Source organism: Antechinus flavipes, chromosome 1 (assembly GCF_016432865.1).
Source record: "Antechinus flavipes isolate AdamAnt ecotype Samford, QLD, Australia chromosome 1, AdamAnt_v2, whole genome shotgun sequence".
Lineage (NCBI taxonomy): Eukaryota > Metazoa > Chordata > Mammalia > Dasyuromorphia > Dasyuridae > Antechinus > Antechinus flavipes.
This window is the reverse complement of record NC_067398.1, coordinates 361847098-361863748: the sequence shown is the minus strand read 5'-3', so window position 1 is coordinate 361863748 and position 16651 is coordinate 361847098. Positions and strand designations below refer to the sequence as shown.

Here is a 16651-nt window from a genome sequence, read left to right as displayed (position 1 = left end):
ACTTCAGATGCTTAAAATTTGATGATGGGCCATTAGTCTTTTTAAAATGAGAATTCTATTATCTAATCATCTCAGTAATATGAAATTGCAAAATTTTTCCAAAAAAAATTGAGGGAAGGGGGAACTTTACATCCAGTATCTCTAATAAGGGTTTTTTTTTTTTTTTTATCCTAAGTAGAGGGCATCTCAAAAGTCTTGTGTAGTTTTCAGCTTTAAAGCTTACAAATATAAATGGATATGTACATATAAAGGATATATAATTAACAAAAATATATAATAAAAATTAAAATATCTAAGGATTAAGTGGGCAAAATAAAAAACAAATGGCTCTCAAAACCCTCAACCTCCCCCCAAAAGAAACCCCTGCAAACTGTGGATATATATGACTACTCCAAAAACTAGTATGAGGAATTGTAAATCAAAACAACCTTAAGATTTCACCTATCTCACAATGAGTTTGGCAAAAATAATAAAATGCAAAACAGTCAATAATAGCAAAGAATTGTTTCCCACTTTACCAAGAGGATATTTATCATTAGCTCCTCTTATTCAATAGCTCAAAACTTCTTGATATCACCTGCTATTCTCTTATCCTTTGGTCTAGTAGCTGACAAAGAAGTGGCCCTTTTCTTTGCATAAGGCCAATTATTCTACTCATATCCCTAATCTTGAGGTCCCTCCTTTTTAACATCTCCCTATTTAATGGCTCTTTTCAGCCATTATAATATGGTTTCTAATCTCGTAAAGGTGACCAACAATTTAAAAAATTGTTTTACTGCTATCATTTGTTTTCACATCACCTAAGTTTCCCGTCCCTTCTCAGAGAACCATTCCGTATAACTAAGATTTGTTTTACAGGGTAAGAGAAAAAAAAATCAGCAAAATTGATCATTACATTGAAGTGTGTGTGTGTGTGTGTGTGTGTGTGTGTGTGTGTGTGTGTGTGTGTGTGTATTTTAAACCAATGGAAACCATTCTCTGCAAAGGAATGAAGATAAAACAATCTCTTCCTATTTCCTCTTTGGGGCTAAACTGGTATTTTAAAATTTGCACAATTCAGTTTCAATAACTTTGTGATGATTTTCCATTTATTATGTTGTAACCACTAAGTAAAAGCAAGTCCAAATACTGTAACGATACTAATTATTGGTGTTAATCTATGTTTTGAAAATAGATATTGTAGGACCAGTAGGATAAATAGAGAGAGGCTTGGAAAGACTTACATGAACTGATACTGAATGAAATGAGCAGAACCAGGAGATCATTATATACTTCAACAACAATACTGTGTGAGGATGTATTCTGATGGAAGTGGATATTTTCAACAAAGAGAAGATCTAACTCAGTTCCGATAGATCAATGATGGACAGAATCAGCTACACCCAGAGAAGAAACACTGGGAAATGAGTGTAAACTGTATGCATTTTTGTTTTTCTTCGCAGGTTATTTTTACCTTCTGAATCCAATTCTTCCTGTGCAACAAGAGAACTGTTCGGTTCTGCACACATATATTTTATCTAGGTTATACTACAACATATTTAACATGTATAAGACTGACTGCCATCTAGAGGAAGGGGTGGAGGGAGGGAAGGGAAAAACAAAACAGAAGTGAGTGCAAGGGATAATGTTGTAAAAAATTACCCAGGCATGGGTTCTGTAAAAAAAAAGTTATAATTAATAAATAAATAAAAGAAAAAAAGAAAACAGATATTGTGCCTTCAAATCAACCACAATGAACAAAATTGAAAAATATGATTTGTCAGCATCTGGCTCAGAAAGACTAAAGAGTATATAACAATAACAATCAAGGGTCTGGAATGTTGGAATCTGGCTAATGATTCAGAGAAGAAATGACTAGTATTGTTTTATAGAGAATTGTTCTACAAACTTTTGTTTGTTGTTTTTTAAATGGTGTACATTGCTAACGTGTGTATACATGTATACACACACACACACACACACACACACATATATATATATATGAATACATAGTGTGTTTACACTTCCCATTTTACAATTCATCTTACCATGCTTTACTATTATCAGATAAATATCAGGAAATTCTGAAATTAATTACTATATACCTCTAAGTCCGTACATTTTAAACATTTGAATAAAAATTATCTATTCTTTTATCTTTTTTCCCCTTCTACATCAGTTCATATAAGTCTTTTCATGCTTCTCTAATAAACATGCTTGCCATCTCTTATGGCATAATATCATTCCATCACATTCATGTAACAAATTCTTTGGCCATTTCCCAATCTATGGGCATTTACTTTGTTTCCAATTCTTAGCTACTATGAAAAATGCTTATATAAATGCTTTAGCTGTCTATAAAGTCTTTTTGTCAATAACTTAGAGGCAATTATCGTATCGAAGTAATCACAGTTGAATTCATGTTGCTTTTTTCTATTGTACTAGAATTACCACATTTAACATAATTATAGCATTAAATAGGGCAAATTTGAGTACATTTAACCATTTTGTAATGTTCATTTTTCTGCCCTAATTTGAACTATCACTGGAATCTCTGGATCAAAAAGTATAGTTACTTTCTGGATCAAACAGTATATCAAGTAGTACGGTATATAACAGTATAGCTACATAATTCCAAATGACTTTCCAGATTGATACCACCAATCCAAAAATCTTTTTTTGCCCATCTACTGACCATGACTCTCTCAGGCGCCTTTGTACTAGATTAGTTTACAGGTCTCTCCCCAGATCTGGATCACTAACTGCCTCTTGAACACCCCTGTTGAGGTACCACCATCCACCCTATGATAAAGGCATTCAATCTCAGTGTTCATCCTTAACTTTTCCCTCTCCTTTACACATCACAGCCAGTTTCCAAGTCTTGTTAATTCTACTGCTACACTACAATATCTCCTACATTTATTTCCTTCTCTTCCCCCACACATTTACAGGCCTTCATTATAGTCCTTCTGGATAACTTACTTGCCTTTTCATTAGTCTCCTTCTAGTATTCCTCCTCTCCAATTCACATTCATAAACTATTCTTCCCAAAATCCAAATCTAACACATTTAAGTATGGGGGTCAAGAACCTTTACTGGAAGGTAAAGTTTCCTATTACTTCAGAGATAACAAATGAGTAAGTAGTATGTGCTAAACACAAGGGATAAAACGTGAAAATTCAGACAGTCCCTATGAGGATGAAAAAGTACAAGTGTCCATAAGATATAGTAACAGCTACATGTAAATATGATGGCACCAAGCTGTAACCTCTGCTATTAAGGAAGGCTGAGGCAGCAGATTGTTTGAGTTAGCAGCAGAGAGCTACCAAGTTGCCTAAAAGGGGGCAAAATGGCCCAGTAACATGAATGATCATTATAATTCCAACCTTGATAGGGAGACCCAGCCTTTGTTTAAATTTAAAAAAAAAAAAAAAAAAAAAAGGATGTAATATCAAGACAAATGATAAGGCTATATAATCTTTATCATTAATTTAGGGAGTGAAGGAAAAGGCAAAGAGCTTAATCATATAACAATTGTAAATAAGGCTAGAAGTCCAGCATCAAACCTCACTATTTCATTACCTCTTCCTTTTATGTCCAAAGCCCCAAACTTTATTATAAAGTAATCCATTCCTTTAGTGCCATATAAACCAAAGAATACTTACTTCAGTCAGAGGAGGGAAAATAGAAAATATTCACAATACTCCAAAGTTCCCTTTAATCAGATAGGAATAATTATTCCAGTTTGCAATAAATTTGGGATTCAATATACAGAGCAAAATAAATAAATAAATAAAAATACAATATACAAATATCCATTATGTAGATTATATGGAAAATGCATAACTTTTTTTCTTTCTACCAAAGGTGGCTTTATTTACTAAAATATTGTATTTAGATATAGGCACCACAATTTTAAAATGATGTATAAAACTTGAATATGGTTCAAAACAGATAAAAATAGAAACCTTCATTAGAACTAGCTGCGGGGGCAGCTAGGTAGCACAGTGGATAGAGTACCAGCTCTGAAGTCAGGATGACTTGACTAGATTCCCTATCAGGACCACTCCTGGTACTAACATGTTGATTTCTTCCATTAGTAATTATTGCTAACCAAAACCACCTGGCCCACGAACCCCTAACACGAAAAAAAAAATCCACCTTACTATACTTATTATTCTTCAACTCTCCCTAATTATAGCCTTCACCTCATCAAATCTGGTCTCATACACTTAGCACTTCTTTGCTGTGTGATCCTGGACAAGTCACTTAACCCCAATTGCCTCAGCAAAACAAAACTAGCTGCTACATGTACAGGGTTCTCCCCCTGTCCTAGCCCATCAACAGGCAGCAAAAAAGCATTACCTCAATGCCAGATTTCACCAAAAGATGTCCACTGTCACCTAGATGCTAACTCCCAGATTTATATCTATGCTGGAAATATTCCAGATTCCTACTCCATTCCACTCCTCAATTCACTATTATCTTCTTAGTAGAAGATATCTGTCCTGCCACTATTACCCTGAGTCTTTCATACATTCCCATTTGGCTTATTAAATTTCCATGCATAAACAAGAGAACTGTTTGGTTCTGCACACATATATTGTATCTAGGATAAGCTATAATATATTTAACATGTATAACACTGCCTACCATCTAGGGGAGGGGGTGGAGAGAGGGAAAGAAAAAGTCGGAACAGAAGTGAGTGCAAGAGATAATGTTGTAAAAAAAAAAAAAAATGCATGCATATGTACCGTCAATAAAAAGTTATCAAAAAAAAAAAAAAGAAAAAGAAAAAGAAAAAAATTTCCATGCATAAGAACAACCTTACTTTTCCATCTGCCATGAACATTAACTCTCTTATGTGTTACATATAAGCTCCTTGAAAGCAGAGGCTGGCTTGAGTTTTTGTTTTGTGTTTTAGTGCTTATAGGCAGAACTTACTAAATGCGCTTCCATTCTCATCTCATCCTACTTTTTTTTCAGGCTTATTTCAAATTATCCTCTTTTTATGTCCTTTATTAGATTTTTATTTCATATTGATGTGAGTATGTGCCAATCAAACTATTTAACTTGCTGTTTCCTGGACTCCAAATCATATCAGAACTCACCTCCATGCATTTGTCCAGGCTATCCCAATACTAGAAAAGCCTTTCTTCCTTTATCTTTGCTTCTTAGAATCCCTAACTTACTTCAAGATTCAGCTCAATTGCCTCCCTAAACAAGATAGTCTTCCTGATTATTCTGATTGTAAATGTTTTGTTTTGCACAACATATAACTATCTGTTTTAGACCCCTTTCAGTAGAAAGCAAGCTCCCAGATGAAACTATTTTTCATTTTGTCTTTGTAGTCTCAGTTTGTAGCATAATGGCACTTAGATGCTTTAGAGGCAGCAAGGAATTCCAGAGACCTGGGAAGAGTTCAAATCCAGCCTTAGAAACTTCCTAGCATGCCCATCAATTGGAGAATGGTTGAGTAAATTGTGGTATATGAACGTTATGGAATATTATTGTTCTGTAAGGAATGACCAGTGGGAGGAATACAGAGAGGCTTGGAGAGACTTACATGAACTGATGCTAAGTGAAATGAGCAGAACCAGGAGATCATTATATACCTCAACAATGATACTGTTTGAGGATGTATTCTGATGGAAGTGGATCTCTTCGATAAAGAGAGCTAATTCAGTTTCAATTGATCAAAGATGGACAGAAGCAGCTACACCCAAAGAAAGAACACTGGGAAATGAATATAAACTGCTTGCATTTTTGTTTTTCTTCCCGGGTTATTTATACCTTCTGAATTCAATTCTCCCTGTGCAACAAGAAAACTGTTCGGTTCTGCACACATATATTGTATCTAGGATATACTGTAACCTATTCAACATGTAAAGGACTGCTTGCCATCTGGGGGAGGGGAAAAATCAGAACAGAAATGAATGCAAGGGATAATGCTGTAAAAAATTACCCTGGCATGGGTTCTGTCAATAAAAAGTTATTTAAAAAAAAAAGAAAGAAAAGAAACTTCCTAGCATGTGACCTTAGCAGAGTAAGTTAATTTCTTTTTGCCTATTTCCTCATCTATAAAGTGGGGGCCATTAACAGGACTCAGGGTTCTTGTGAGGATCAAATGAGGTAATTGTAAAAACAGCTAGTCCTGGCACATAATAAACACTATGTAAATGTTAATTAGTATTACTATTATTGGATTGTATGGACTAAATTGAAGGAATCCAAAAATCTCTTCTAGCTTAAAATTCTCAAATTTAAAAATACCCAAATTTTCAAGACATATTAAACATTAAAAATACATTCATGTCAACAATAAGCATACTGTCCTAGAAGCTCAAACAGAAATAGACACAAAAATCTCTAACAATTTTTATAAGTGTATCCTCAAGGTTTTAAGAAGACAATTTCAAAATTTACAAACAAAAATTAAATGTTTAATATTGAAAACTAAGAATACATATGGTAAAGGAACAAAAGAATTGGACTGGTACTTATTTCAACATTGTTTCAGGTTCCAATATGCCTTTCCAATCAATCAGCAAATTCATAAACATTTAGTAGTAGCCAACTATGAGTAGAACACTGTGCTATTTTCAGGAGGAAAAATACAAAGCTTCTAGCTTGCTGTTGCAAAAATATTAGCTGTATTTGTAGTTGATAATCTCTAAGTCAGTAGAAAGCATTAGATAAGCAGATTTATCAATTCTTACTCTAGGCTTTTCATTAAGTGGTGGGGGGCAAGAATGGGAGGGGAAAGGTGGAGAGTATCAACTGGAAACCAAAGCTGGAAGAACCACAGACAATTTTTTAAAATAAAACAAAAATAAATATAAAAACTTTGTTCAGAAAAAAAAAATGTCATGACTTGTTAGAATTTTATTTTAGCTTCTTTTTAGACTAATTTTAAGTGATTCAGTGATTTAACATTTTTATTCCTGGTTTGTAGTATCAAATACTTCAAAATGAATCAGCATGAAATATAGTAAAATATATGAATCTGAAGCTAAGGAAACTGGATTCAAACTAGGGTTCTACTTACTGTCTCTATATCCCTGGACAAATATTTTAACCTTTTAGAGGCTATTTTCTCACCTGTTATGAGAATACATTTTGCAAAGCTTGTATGAATTATCATTAACTATGTTAAGTGTTAACTATCATTAACAACAGCTTAACTACGGAACAGAAATTACAAGGATGATATAAACAATTCTATCAGTAGCCCATATAAACCCAGCATAAATAATCTCAGTTGTAGCATTCTAAAATCACAGGGTTTTAGACAAGGACCCAAGAATTTACCAGTTCTGTGACAAGGAGCAAGTCATCACTTTTGAGTATCCTTTTTCCTTTTCTGAACAAAGAACACAGCACTACTTACATGACTATTAACATTAGGGAAACTACATTATAAACTATAAAGCACTAGAAAATGTGGTGTTATTAACAAAGCAATCAACATCCCATATGGTATATAAATTTCTGTTTTTAACTAGTTACCTCCCACATTCCAACCATTTCTTTTCCAAATCTATTTAGCAACTAGCTCTAGAAATCTCCTTTCAAATTCTCTTCGAGCATGTCCCAGTAAGCGTTTCAGGAAGACAGAATTTCACATATGCCTATGTAGCTCAAAAGAAAGGTAGATGCCATTGCCAGGGCAGGAATAAGGAAAAAGTCATGATCTGAGCTCTGACACTAACTACGTTGATTCCTGGCCAAGTCACTTAACCTTGTTTGCCTCAGTTTCCTCATTTGTAAAATGAGAAATGGCAACCACTATTTTTGCCAAGATGGTTTCAAAGGGGGTCACCCTGAATTGGACACAACTGAAAAACAACCAAATAAGTAGTTTAAAGGAATCCTTCAGGGTACAAGGACTCCTTTTAAATATCAAATAATATGGCAGATCCCAAAATTTTATTAGCTACTCTGTTGGGATATCTTAAATGAAAAAAACAAAATAAAACAATCCAACAAGAAAATAATGAATTCATTAATACTTTTAAATGAATTTATAATTTATTACTTCTGTAAAACATTATTTACTACATCTGAAAAACAGTAATATGCATGTGGAAGATACTTGATCTTCAGAAGGTATGTGTACATATTGATGGATCAAAGACTACTTGCAAAACCCTGTTCCCATATTTAGGAGCATTTGGTTTAGAAAAAAACTTGTAACAGGAAGTTATGGGCTAGATTAACTTGCATAAACATTCACCATATTACATACATGCCACCTTGTATTTAAAAATCTTCAATGGCTCCTCAGCTGTCAATTTAATGTAGTTGGAACTCCTCAATCTGGCCTTCCACAACAAAATTTCAGTCTATTTCCCGAACATTATCCTATCTCCTCTTCTATTACTCCAGACTCCAGTGAAACCAGATTATCCACCATATCCAGACTATATCCAACCTTTTCTCACTAGTATATTATTTGCTGAAATTACCTGGATAATCCTAGATTACTAGCTTCATTGTCTGCTGAGATCCTTCTACCAGGGGTCCTCAAACTTTTTAAATAGGGGGCCAGTACACTGATCCTCAGACTGTTGGAGGACCGGACTGTAGTAAAAAACAAAAACTTTGTTTTGTGGGCCTTTAAATAAAGAAATTTCATAGCCCTGGGTGAGGAGGATAATCTACCTCAGTTGTCGCATCTGGACGGTGGGCTGTAGTTTGAGGACCCCTGATAGATCTTTCACTTCCTATCTTCTAGCTAAAAGCATCTTGTATCTCTTCTATACAGATTCTCTTTTCTAATTTGTATTATATTTGTGTACCTGTATTTACAACTACAATCTAAGCCCTAAATTTACAAGTTACTACCTTACTCATAAAAGAATTATTTTATTGTATAACCAAGCACAGTCACTTCTCTGTAGTAAATACTTAATAAACATTTTTTTTTTTTTGAATTATATAGTGGGTAAAGAGATGTAGGAAGAAATCAAAGAAAAAGAATGATTCCCTGTCCATGCAGGTTCAGGTCCAGATTTATTTGATATATACTTTTTACTTATCCCAGGATCTGACTGTATGAGCCAATTTCTTCATATATATACAAGAATTTAAAAAAAGATACACACACGAAAGAATTCTATCTCATAAAGGCTATGTGTGGCATAGGTCAACTGTATTTTTTTCTATGGGACAAGACTAAGAGTTCTTGGTGTGGTACAATGATAACTTGCAAGGCAGTTTAACAAATTTTTGTTATTAATGGCAACAAGGACCATGCACATGCCTTGCACAGAGCATAAACAATCTACTACAATTAGAAATAATACAGCAACGTTTTGGCTGTCCAGAATCCTTAGGGAATAAGCTATTTTAGAGAGCAGCATTTTTCAGAAAGCTGGAGTCTAAGTATCAAAGCTTAACTTACCTGTTTGAAATGGAAATCTTAAATATATTTTAATACTTCCCAACCTAGTACCTATATTAACCTTTCTTGATGACCTTGCCACCATCTTTGAAAATCAATTATACCAAACTACACTACAATAAGACTCTGGAGAGTCTGCACTATTAAATGAATATTTAAGTTCTGTCTGCTATGTAGTTTTTTTGGTCTCCTCCTTCTTATATAGGCTATCAATTGACATTTTTTACTAATGCTTGTGTTTAGCAATCTCCAAATTCATTGCCTTATATATTTAGATCAGGAAAGTCATCTATTCCAAATCCTTGTTTTACAGATGATGAAAATGAAGCCAAGAAAAGTTAAGTGGTTGCTTCAGCCAGGATATGAACCCATGTCCTCTGCCTCCAAAAGCCACCTTCTTGTGCCTCCTCATAATCTCTCTTTGTACTTGAAAACTAGGCAACAAAGCTTTTTAGAACTGTGTGTAAAGAAAATTAACTCCAGGTCACAGCTTGAGGGATGTCTCATAATTAAATGAAGGTTACTGCATGGACTTTGTCACATTCTTTTTATTGGTTTAAAGTCCTTTTGCTTATTTATAGAGATGTTCTAGGTGGGGAAGAGTGAAAACAGCTATGTTGAAAGCAAATGAGGTGTAACTGTATTTTATTTGAAAGGGACATACAATTAAAAAGCACAATTAATCCAAAAAAATCTAACTTTATTCAAAACTTTGGTTGGTTGGTTTTTAACGTAACACTCTTGTAAAAACTGTCTCAAATTTTATTCTTTCTCTTCCATAGACCACCTTTTCCAAAGCAATTTGTGGACAGAGAATTGTTAAATTTGGCTTTAACAATATCTCTCTGTTCAGAAATAAGTGGATTCCTAAAAGATTGGCTGTAACAAATTTAAGCAAATCATATTGTTTTCCAAGGGACTTTCCTTATGAAACCGGAGAAGTATTTCTACAGAAGATATACAATAATGAATCCAACTGATACTGTGAGAATACATGCACACCTGATGCAGGTTATCTCCTGCTTGATGATGAACTCAATGACAGGCAAAAATAATAAGGGAAGCAAGTGTTACCAGGCAAATACCAGGCAATGAATTTGCTATATATCCTCATTAGTCACTTACAGGTTGGCAAGATTCCCTTAATGTAGATCTTCAGTGAACATATAATGAATTAATTTTCTACTTTTCTAATTCTATTGGGGCAAAAATAAAATGGTCTAAATCTGTATTTTTCATTAAGGCAGCTTTCTAGGATTTAAATCAATTGTTACTTCTCAGTCTTAGCATTTTCCTCACAAAATTCCTCAAAAAAAAAAAAAAAAAATTCATCCTCTGACTAGTTCTCCTCATCAGGACTAAGTCCAAAGAACTTGAGAAGGAAGGACATGCCAAGTCCCTTCATTCTAACCAAAATGCTCTAATAATATGGATCAAGTCCCATCTGCCAGACTATTATATGTCCAAAATCAAAATTAAATTAGCTCCCACAGCAAAAGAACAAAGAAACTTTTTGGCACTAAATACCAAAACTGAAAGTATTTACAAAATTTAAAAATGCATTAATAACACAGTAGATTATTCAAAGCTAAATTGAGTCCCTATTCAGCTCCTATTTTTCCACTCTCAAAAGAAAAAATGAAGGACTTTAACAAAATGACATTCAATTTCAACATTTAAAATTCTTGCAAATTACATATTTATAACCCAAAAAATGAAAAAAATAAAAAAATAAAAACCTCATCTTGAAGTGACAGCACTTTACTTTTTGGTCATGTTAAAGATTTGTACTGGAATATCTTTGAAAAGCAGGAAGCCACTCCTATTGCTCCACTTATAGTTTAAAGCATATGTAAGGCTTCTGTTAAACTTAATAAAACAAAGATAAACAATATTGTTTTTTCTTAAAAAAAAAAAAAAGTTTCAAGAAAGAGATTGTACACAAATCTAAATCCCCCATATTTCTGCATTAGTTTGAATAACAACTAAAAACAAGGTTATTAAATCCAATCAACAATCCACATGCACTATATGCAAAGTTCTAGAATAGATTCTGAAGACAAGATATAAAAGATCAATCTAATAAGTAACATTTATAATTGGCAAGATTATCATCATGTTTAGGTAAAGAGGCCATTTTACAACTATTAGATATCTTTATTTTGTATATTCTATGTGCTTGTGTGTATATATATATTAAGTTTGAAGGGGAGTAATTATATGTCAGATGTTAAGAGTTAGATTCTTGAAAATGGGATTAATTTCATTTTTTTCTGTTTCCCCATCATCTAGCATAATGTCTGGAGTTTAATAAATATTTATTGATTGATAATTTTTTTGAGAGCTAGGTTTTGGAGTCAAAGAAGCTGGATTCAAATCCCAGCTTTGCCATTAAACATTTCTGGGACTCAAGTTTATTCATTAAATGAAAAGATTCCAGTCCTAAACCCTATGAATCTGTAATTATTCAAGTTGAATAAAATGTGCTCAGAGAACAAGTGAACATTTTCACCCTAAATGTAGGAGGGAGGGGAATTCTAAAAAAGAGAGAATAAAAAGAGGGACGTAGAACAGTCCAGTTTGTCTGCAAAAGAACATAGGAAACAAAGTTGTATGAGAAAACAGGGTAAATAGTTTGGATCCAGATTATAGAGGGTCTTAAGTGTCCAGATTAGACATTTATACTTTATCTAATAGACAATAAGGATCCAATGAAGGTTTTTGAGCAGAAAGCACTTAAAGACACTGGGGAAATTGCTGGGAAGGATAGATTACAAACCTACTGAAGTCAGGAAGGCCAGAGAAGAGACTGTAACAAAAGTTTTTACAAGGGGATCTCAAAATAGGAATCACTTGTAGTACAAAGCAGACATGTAGAGGATAGATGCAACAATGTCAATAATCAACAAGAGTTAGCAACCAAATGGATGTGTTTATATTGAAAAAAATGAGTGAATGAACTTAAAAGCCTACATTATTAAGAAGATGGTTGGTGCCATCTATAGAAATACAGAAGTTAAGAAGCAGGAGGAAGTTCAATCATGGAAATGTTAAGTTTGAGGAGTTGGCAGGATATTAGCAGGCAGGGGGAAAATGGAATTTCCTATATCACTTTAAAAAATGGAAATCTATACTCTTATCAACTAAAAAAGGCTCCTTAAACGTCCTAATTTTAACTATACACAGAAATGTTGTGATTCTTATTTCAGAATGTTTCCCTTACTCCTTCTCTTTTGATTTCTATTTATCAACTTATCCCAATGAAAAATTATAAAGATTTTAAAATTTCCTAATCCCACCACAGAAAGATATAAAACTTCTAGGGTAAAGGAAAGAATGACTATGAGGTACAATAAAAGCGACTACTTAAGTGCCACTTAGTACTCATACAACAAAGTCACAAGTTTCTAGGCCTCAGTATCCTTATCTATGAAAGGAAGGAGTTGGACTCACTTGCCTCTCTTCCAGGGATAAATTTAGGATCCAATTCTAGTATTGGTCCTTACATTTTTTTTTTTTTTCTACAAGACAGATTGTGGGGAGAACACAAAAAATGCAGTTGGTAGCTAAACTATTTCCACTCTTAATAGGTTTAAATAAATAAAACACTGCTCTCTTCTTGAAATTAAGTAAAATAAAATCGTCACAGCACTTTTTTTTAAAGCCAAGATTCACTGATAAATCTGGATAACAATGACCTTTTCGAATAATTATAAAATGATTTGTTTTTTTAAATACATATCAAGGATTTTGGCATATATAGCATGTGATGCACATGGTACATGTTGCATATGTATTTATTTATATTCATGTCTACACACCTATATGTAAATACACAATATACAGAACCTGGTACAGGAGAAGGAAAAATCGACTTTTGGAGTCAGACGACCTCCAATCCCATTCCTAGTGCTTACAACTTTTATCGATTTTCAACAAGTCACTTAACCTCTCTGGAGCTCAGTTTCCTCATTTATAAAAGTAAAGGGGATCGAAATAGATTCCTTTCTGGTCGTACTAAGTCTAAGTATGCCGTAATTCATAAACAATTTCATAAGCATCTACTCCAAACCTAGACACTGATCTTTTAAAGATAGGAGAGAGAGATAGCAGCAATAGCAACAAAACCAGATAATTGGTTCCCTTTGTTCGGGATCAATAGAATAACTAATAAATCAAATATTAAAAGGTGCTAGAGCTTTAGAAACTACATATGACTAAAATGGCAAATGATAGAAGCATGCTGCAAGCTTCCCAAATCAGCATGCTTTTTTGAACTTTCAAAAACAGTTAACTTTAAAAAGTAGACCTAAAAAGTATAATTTTGCTGTTAATTAATATGTTCGTTAGGGACAATAATGATCAGCTGCAAAGGAGACAAAATTCCAAGTAAAACATCACACTATTATGCTTTTTAAAACAGATAATGAAATAAAGGAATAAAGGAAACTAAAATGCAGTCCTTGCCACCACCACCACTACCACCACTACAATTGCTACTACGACGATGACTACTGTTACTACTAGAACAACTCTCCCCCCACACACACCCCCTCCCCATCTTTAAGGACAGTCTAGATGAGTTACATGTAAAACCGCCTAATGGACAGAAATGGGCCCCGGCCTCGTCGGTGCGCTCGCCCCAAGCAGCACAAGATGCATTCGGCTCCTTCCCATCGCGCTTTAATCACTAGTTTCTGCCTGCCCCGGCCGGTTCTCGGTATTAATCACACTCCACACAGGATCCCCTCCATCCACCCCCACTACAGGAGGATCCGAGCACAGACTACAGCAAAACACAAACACATCTCTGAGTCCCCCAGCCCCGAATTATCGGAGGTGGGGGTTGGGGAGAGGGTTACCTCGACGGAGGCAGCGGCCCCTCCCGGGCAGGATCCGGGGGTCTCGGACCTTTTGTTCCTCTTCGAAATGGGATGGAGGGGTCTGAGGAAGAAGGGAGGGAGGGAAGGGGGAGGGGGAGTGGAAATGGTCGATTTAAGGCGGAACTGAAAACACTCTCCACCTCTGCCCCTCCCCCAAAGGAGGGAGAGTCCCGAGGCGAGGAGCCGGACTCGAGGGTAGCAGGGGGCGGAGGGAGGGGGAGGTGCAGATTGGGGAGGGGTCTCGAAGGGGGGAGGGGAAGAGAGCCGCCGCCCGGTCCGCCCACACCGGAGGGGAGGGGAAAATAGGGGAGGGCGTGGGGACGTGCGTGTCCCGCCGTTCGCCCCTCCTCCCCACCTTCACGCGCGAGCCCGCAGACGGACACACTAACACTCCCTCACAACGGACAAGCTGGCCTTCGCGGTCTCCCTGCCCCCACCGCGTCTGTGCCACCTACCGTTGCCGCGCAGCGAATCAAACTCCCGACTGCAAGATAGCTAGCTCGGCACTCGGTGGCTTAGCTTAGCTATCTAGCTGCTGCCGTTGCTGCTGCTGCTCCTCTGCCGCCGCGGCTGTGCGGGTAAAACCCGCCTCCTATCCCGGGCCCTGGGCCCTGGCGATTCGTCGGTCCAGCCCTGGGGCTGGCACCCTGCCGCCTGCTGATTGGCGCCCCCGCCCGCCCGTTAGGGCGTGAGGAACGCGCCGGCCGTGAGGAGCGCTCCGCGCGCTCAGGAGATATGGTAGGGGGGGGGGGGAGGAGCGGGGGAAGGGAGCTCTAGTGCGCAAGGGAGAGAGAGTTGCGGACTAACACCTTCTTCGCTTTTTCCTCTTCGCCACACCCTCCTCACCCACCCAAGCAGATCGACAGCGACCTCGACGAATCCGAAATTGCTCTAGTCGGGGTGTGCGCAGCACGTCGAGTTCCCTGAATCAGACGGGAGACGTCGCTAGCTGATGGATCCCGCCTCCCCCGTAGAACGTGAGGTGGTGTGGGGGAAGGGTCAGAAAGGCAGCGGTTTCGGTTGATTCCTCTCGCCCGCGTATACAGGAGATTCACGGGAGGTGGGGGAGGAGGAAAGGACAGCATCTATCTAAACATACAGTAACCTGCCGCGTAGGGAAAATAATCCCAACAAAAGTACTGGTGCATGTTTCTACCCCACCCACTGTGCCTCAGCCCCGCTGGCTTTCCGCTCCTTCCTCAGGTCATCATCCCCTTCACACTCTCTTAAATGGTCCAGAATAGAGCTACTTTAGGGACTATCCCTCTTCCTTCCTACAGACATTTAACCCACCATCAGGGAAGAGAAGACTAGGAGGGCAAAAGGGTAGTAAGTCAAAGCCCCATCATCCTCCAAGACAAATGGGACAGAGAAAAGGGGCGTGATCAAAAGCCGGGAGGGTCTTGCATGTAAATAAGGAGGCGGAGATAAAATCACCTCCAAGAGCAAATTAGATTGAGATAGAGGGGCGGGACTCAATCATAATTGAGGTAGGGGTGTGGGTCTCGTCAGCTCTACAGCTGAAGGATTTGTTGGTTCATTGGTTTTCTGAAAGAAGGGACATCGGAATTGATGAGATCCAATCCTCCTCTTTCTCACAGGACGAAACAGGCCCAGAGAAGGGAAGGATCTTGACTAAGTTCAAAAGGAGTAAATCAAAGAGCTGGTATTAGAATTCAGGTCTTCTGGCACAAGGGCTCTCTTCGCTGCTCTCTACTACCACACTAATTTAAGTCTTTGAAAAGTAATCTCTAATTCCTCCTCTTCCTCCTCCTCCTCGTCTTTCTTCTGCTGCTTCTCGTTCTTCTTTTCCTCTTCCCCCTCTTCCTTTTCCTTCTCCTCCTCCTGAGTTTTGTATTATTAAGCTTGTTCATCTGGCAGTATTTGACCAGCTTGGATAGTGTTATATCATCAAAATGCTAGTTCGTTATTTTGGGGTTTTATTCTCATTTGTTTTGATTATCCTAAGTTATTCCCAATGTATGATGTGGGATTGCAAAATCTGCCTATGAAAATGTAAAGAGATTTTTAGGTGGTGACCCTCCATGATTTCTCTGAAGCCCTAGCTTGTCATACTCTGCCATTTTCATTTAGGGAATACCTAAACCTCTAGAGAAGAGAAAACAAAACAGTCAAACCAGCTCAATATCTTTTGTTTATGACAGAGATAGAGAAAAAATCTGGCATACTCTGACATATCTAGATTGAGAGAAAGGTTTTAAATGGTTCAGAGAAAAGATAGGTTGAATCCTCCAATTATGATCTTATTTCTCAAATATATAAAGAATTTTGTCAAATTTATAAGAATATGAATCATACCCCAATTGGTAAAGAATCAAGTGATAGCCACAAGCAGTTTTTGATGAAGAAATCAAAACTATAA

The 16651-nt window shown here is 36.7% G+C and overlaps 1 protein-coding gene across 2 annotated transcripts in view; it reads right to left on the bottom strand.

Annotated features, from left to right (window-relative positions):
* SMAD2 (SMAD family member 2) overlaps positions 1–14942 on the bottom strand; it is a 104406-nt gene extending 89464 nt beyond the window's left edge. The window contains exon 1 of one of the 2 annotated variants that reach the window (XM_051969654.1): positions 14724–14942. The gene's annotated coding sequence lies outside the window, so the exon portion shown is untranslated. The remainder of the gene's footprint in view (positions 1–14723) is intronic. The other variant, XM_051969655.1, reaches the window with a different exon arrangement.
* Positions 14943–16651: the final 1709 nt, after the last annotated feature.